We start from the raw sequence: 6,000 nt of genomic DNA, 5'->3' as shown, positions 1-6,000 counted from the left end.
GTTTCTCCAGAGTGGAGTAGAGGGGACAATCCCCTCCACTGATCTGCTGGCTACACCTCTTTTGGTGCAGCCCAGGAAACCATCAGCTTTCTGGGCTCTGAGCGCACACTGCTGGCTCGTGCTTGTCCACCAGCACCCCAAGTCCTTCCCCTGGGGGCTGCTCTCAATCCATCCTCCACCCAGCCTGTATTTATGTTGGGCTTGCTCTGACCAGGTGTGAGGCCCTGCCTTGGCATAATTGGACTTCATGCACCCACCTCTCAAGGCTACTAGGAATCTTTACATCAGAAAGGCTTAGGTAATTTTTTTTATTAAAAACATTATTTAAAAAATACAAATGCATTATAAAATGAAGTACATCGTATAAATTTGGAAAGTTTTCCTGTTTATGTAAATGGTCGGTCCAGTGTTCTGTGAACTCTGTGATGATGAGCTGTGTACACCTGAGCATCTAGACTCGAACCCTGTCAGGAAAAACATCCCCTAGTGATCACAGGTGGTGTAATGGCAATGTGGAAACACACACAGCCTTTTGCCTACTCCAGACATGTTCTGAGAGAGGTCTTCTGCCTTTTTTTTCTTTCTTTTTTTTTTTTTGTGCATGTGTGTGTATGGTACAGGGTGCTTAATTGGTGAATTTTCATCAAGGAGAAGATAGAGCAATTGTGTCCAAAATAGTCCTTTAGAAGATTATAACACTGGGCACTTAAAATTAATTGAACTGACCTTAATTCCTTAACCATAATCACCTTGCAGAGGCCAAGAGGAGAGTCAGGCTGTTCTGGTTACAAAAGCTGCCTCCATTTTTGCTACTATCAAGGATAGAAGTAATTGTCTATATTAATAAACTGTCTTACTTAACATATCACCACTACTCTTGAAGACTGCCTTTAACACCTGGGGCAAAATGTATATTAATACAAATTACTTTTGATTAAAACCATTATTATTTTAGCACAAAAAGGAAGGGGGTGGTAGAAAGGAACATTCTCCTTTTAAATATTTAAATACTCATTATACCAAAGTGATACAAATTACTGGCTGACTGACAACTTGCTAATAATAGCTTAAAAATGCAAATAGAGCTATTATCCCAATTGACACTAATTGGAACTCCTTTGGCAGCCTGGGAGGGCAGGACAGGAAGGTTTGATTGTTTCCTCAAGCTGGAATTGGGCTGGTAAGGAAGTGTGGGGAAGATGTGCAGTGGATAAACAGGTTTCCATCTGCAGACATCGGAATTCATTATGCTGTATTTCAAGAAACTGCTCTGAAGTGCTGTCTTGTGCCTAGGTACAGTTTTGGTGAGGTTTGTGGTGCACTGGGTGGGTCTCACTCGTGCAGGCATTGCCCAGGCTGAGTTGTCACAGTGGGAATCCAAGCTGTAAATGCTCAAGTCTCACAAAACAGCTGTGATGTCTTTTGGGTGTTTTGAAAATTAATGTTTCAAAATTCACTGAATTACATATTTTTTCTAATTCAGTCTTAGAATAACTACACTGTATGTATATATTCCTTCAGTAATTCGTGTGTATCTTCTCCAGGCCAGGTTTGCTTCCATAGCATGTTGGTACACACAAACACAATGTGGCTATTTTTGTCCAAGTGTTATAACTGTGAAAATTAAAGTATTTCGGTATGCCAAAATTGGATATCTGTGATTAAAGGTGTTCTGTTACTCAGCTAGATGTTTTTAATGCTAAGTAGTTCATGAAAATAAAATGTTGAAGGTGTATTAACATGTATTGGCACTGAGGCACTCCAGCTCTGACTGAAAATATAAGGCATGAATTTATGAAGCTCTTTACCTGCTCCACACAGTTCCACTCTCTCTTGCCTTCAGGTGGTGTCTCTATTGTTACATTTGTTTGACTAGATGATCTTAAGGGCCTTTTTCAATCTAAATTCTTCTGTGATATATTGGTGCAGGTGTATCATTTAACTCTTTTACAGCTGAAAGAGGAAATGGTTTAGATAGGAAAAAAAAACCAGACAAGGTACTTTTCCCTACCCCACAAATATTTTCTTAGCATTTAGCATTATTCTTTATAATTTGTGAAGTTTCTTTGCACTGAAGTGGCTGGTTAGGTACATGGTATGCACTGCATTTCTAGCTCAGCCACTGTTGCTACTTCTGGCTGAGCCATCTCACCTTGCTGGGCTTCCTCCCTCCAGGCTTCTGGGAGAGCATGAAGCACCATGAGAGATAAAGTGTTTTGTTGTCTAACAGTCTGTTCACATTTAATTTCTTCCATATGCAGTAAGTGGGAACATGTTTACTTTGGAAATGGATGTAGAAAACAAAAGGTGATGGTTTTTACACACGTTCTATATACCTCTCTTTAAAAAGGAGTTTCTGAGGTGGTTTATTCTGACAGAAATCAGATATCTATCAGGAACTGAGCAATGATAATTTTTAATCAATATCATAATGATTTTCACACAACCTCTCCAGCTGACAATTTTTTCAGTCTCAATATCAATATCAAAAGTATTAAAATAATAATGCACAGAGTGTCTTTTTTTTCTTCCCTAAAAGATGTAGGTTCAAGGATATTTGTTCACTTGCTAACACAAAAAAAAAAAAAAAATTAAAAATTGCTGCTCTTTAAGTAACAATTATCTTCTGTAAAGGGAAGTGAGCTCTTTTGCAGATACCACGAGGATATGAGGCTGTATCCTGGCACAGCACAGCTCCAGGGAAGGAGCCCCTGTGTGCTCTTGTCCTGTCACTCTGAGATGTTTGTCAATGCAGTGTGTCACGTTATGGCTAAGGGAACTGCCTGGGCTCTTCAGAAGAGCATTTGGTCATTACCAAAGTTTGCACTGGGACTTGCTCGGTATCTCTTTTGATAAAGCAGTCAGCCATCATTTAGGAGACAGAGCTTAAGGGACAAAGACTGCATTTAAATGATGGCTGTTGGTAGCTCTGAAGGAGCTGTTACTGACATACTCTGAACAAACAGAATTTTAAAGACTCACTTTAATAATTTTCAAAAAACCTTTTGGTGTTTTCCTGCTCTCTCATGATGGCTAGGGATTGGGTTCCTGCAAGATCCCTATGCCCAGACATTACCAGATCCTTCTTTTTCTTTTGGTTAGGACCATGCTGAAAAATACCAGTCTCCTGGCATGAACAGAGCACGGATTTGCCTGTGGCATCAGAATTAGGCAAGCACTGCAGAGCCTGAGCTCACCAGATGAAATGAGGTATGGGGGGCCAGACCCCCTTCCCAGCTCCCCATTTCATGGGCAGGGTTTGTGAGCAATGGCTCTGGATTTGGCTTGCCAGGTTAAATTTGGCTGCATTTCCACTGTGGACAACCAGTCTCCATGCAACAGCAGGGAGACGGAGATGATGGAGAGAGCTGCTGGCCCTCTGTGTCACTCTTGGGCAAGACAGGCTTCTGAGAACCTCTCTTCAACATTGCTGTCTTGGTGAAGGGGAGAGCCTGTGTAGGGAAGACAGTGCCTCCCAGAAGAGCAGCCACATGTCACAATGCAGATGATTGATGCATTTCTGGGGAAAAAAAAAAAAAGGCAAAAAGGGTGCTAAGCATGTTGGAGGTGGGCTGTGATGTCAAACTGCCTGTAGCATTCCCAGTGGGGACAATTATCAGCATTGGGTTTACACTCTGTGCTGATTTCCTAGAAAGACTTTTATTGCTTTATTTAAAGCTTACTTGCATTTTGCTGCAGTGTTATTGATTAGCTTATGCAACATGATGGATGTCAGACTGCTGCCACCAAAAAGAGCTCAGTCAGTGTCACAGTGGTGGCTGGCTGTTGTGGAGACACTGAGGGATTTGGTGAAAACCTTTCCAAAGTCTGCTGTGGAGCTGGAGAGTGGGCACTGCCCAGTGATCCAAGGCAGGAATGGCCTGGGGCTGCAGGCAATGCTTTAAACACATAGAAGTGTATAAAAGCTGATGGAGCCCTACAAGGGAGATTAAAGACCACAGAAATTATTTTAAACTCCCTTTGACATACTCAATAGTCTATAGACTATATTACTTAAGACTAAAGGCAGGTAAAACCAGAATCCCTTTTTGTGTCTCCAGGATCCCAGGATGCCTGTGAGGGCAAATATTGTTGTGGGGAGATGTTGGGAGTGAGTCTGTGGCAGGAATGGACAGCTGGACTGGATGCCTGCAGATGTGTGCAATTCATGCACCCCCGTCTCTGCCCAGGCACAGCCCCACAGCCCCGATGTGGCATGGCCTGGCTGAGCCATCCCTGCCAGCACTGAGATCTGAGGAGAGTTTTTTAATGTATTGTTGGTAGAGTCAGTTGAAATATTTCAGGCTATGCCCTTTGGTGTGTTTGCTTTATTTCTAGCTTGGAATTTATGTCTATACAAACATATAAATCAATGCTAAATTGAAACTTGTCCAAAACCCAGATTAGCACAAATCTGACATTATTTTGCCACCAGAAATTAAAATGAGTTGTTTAAAATTCCAGATTGAAACCACTCAACAGACTGACATGTAAAAGAAGACTATTTTGGTGACAGAGGCTCAGCTTTTCCTTCTAGAGTAAATTGTGGTAATGCCACTGACATGCTTGAGGGAAAGGATGCCAAAAGGATTTTGACAGGTGAGGAGTGAACCTGTGTGAATTCCATGATGTTCAGCAAGGCCAAGTGTAAGGTCCCACACCTGGGTCAGGGCAATCCCAAGAACAAATACAGGATAGGCAGGGAATGCATTGAGAGCAGCCCCGAGGAAAAGGACTTGGGGCTCTTTGTGCAACTCAACATGACCCAGCTCACAGCCCAGAGAGACAGCAACATCCTGGGCTGCACCAAAAGCAGTGCAGGCTGCAGGGAGAGGGAGGTGATCCTGTCCTACTCTGCTCTGATGAGACCCCACCTGGATCCAGCTGCATCCAGCTCCAGGCTCCCCAGCAGAGGAAGAACATGGAACTGTTGGAGCAGCTGCAGAGGATGGGCATGAAGATGATCAGATATTAAATTGAAAGAGGGTAGTCTTAGGTTGGTTTTAAGGAAGGAATTCTTTACAACGAGGGTGGTGAGACTCTGCAACTTGTTGCCCAGAGAAATTGTGGATACCCCATTCCTGGAAGTGTTCAGTGTCAATTTGGTTGGAGCTCTGAGCAAACTGGTCTAGTGAGAGGGCAGGGTGTTGGACTAGATGATCTCTAAACCCTTCCAACCCTCCAACCCAATCCATTCCATGTTTTTTTTCTAGAAAATTCAGTCCTATCTGTTTACTGGATGCTGTTATTTAGTACGTGTGCTGTCTTTCAAACACTTAAAGCCCGTGTATATTTGTGGGCTTTGCAGTGGTTTCTTCTGCAGGGAGGTTTTTGAGACATGCAGGCTGCAGGGAGTGAATGGTGAGGCTTTTTCTTTCCTCTCTATGTCTCAAAATTCAGCACACACAGACTGTGAGCTCTTGTGAGCACCAGGGTCCTCTAGGCAAGGGTGAGAGCATTTTAAAGTTTTTCTTTCTTTCTACCCTTCACCAAGCATTATTCAACATGATTTCCACAGTCCTTTTGCTGTGCTGCTAGCCCAGCAGTCAGCTTCTCCTCCTCATTGCGCTCTGTGGGAGTTCATACAGAAGTTTATCAGCCTGAAAATTAGCCCTGGGAAGACAAAGAGCTGCCAGAGTGCCAGTACAACCACTGTGTCTCACATCAGTGTGTTCCCTCCCACGAGCCTCCTCAGCTTTCCCACCATGTAGCCCCCACCTTGCTAGATCTGGCTTCTACCCAGCTGAAAGTGGGATCTGTTTTAAGCATGGGCAGGCTTGGGTGCTGCTTCTAAACCAGAAGGAGTGAGGTCCAGCACCCACCTGCTCCTGATGGGGGTAGTTGTGATGATGCCTCAGGTAACCTTGAAAATGGATGTGTACAAGTTCATTTCCAAAATGGAAAACAACAAGCAGTGAATCCCTTTGTATTACTTAGTTTTAAATTTAGTTTGTATACACTGACTGTTTTTATTGGTGATTCATCTGCAATGAAAGTTTG

This window comes from Passer domesticus, chromosome 1 (assembly GCF_036417665.1).
Source record: "Passer domesticus isolate bPasDom1 chromosome 1, bPasDom1.hap1, whole genome shotgun sequence".
In the NCBI taxonomy this organism is placed as follows: domain Eukaryota; kingdom Metazoa; phylum Chordata; class Aves; order Passeriformes; family Passeridae; genus Passer; species Passer domesticus.
The sequence above is the reverse complement of the archived record's forward strand: the minus strand, read 5'-3'. Positions refer to the sequence as shown.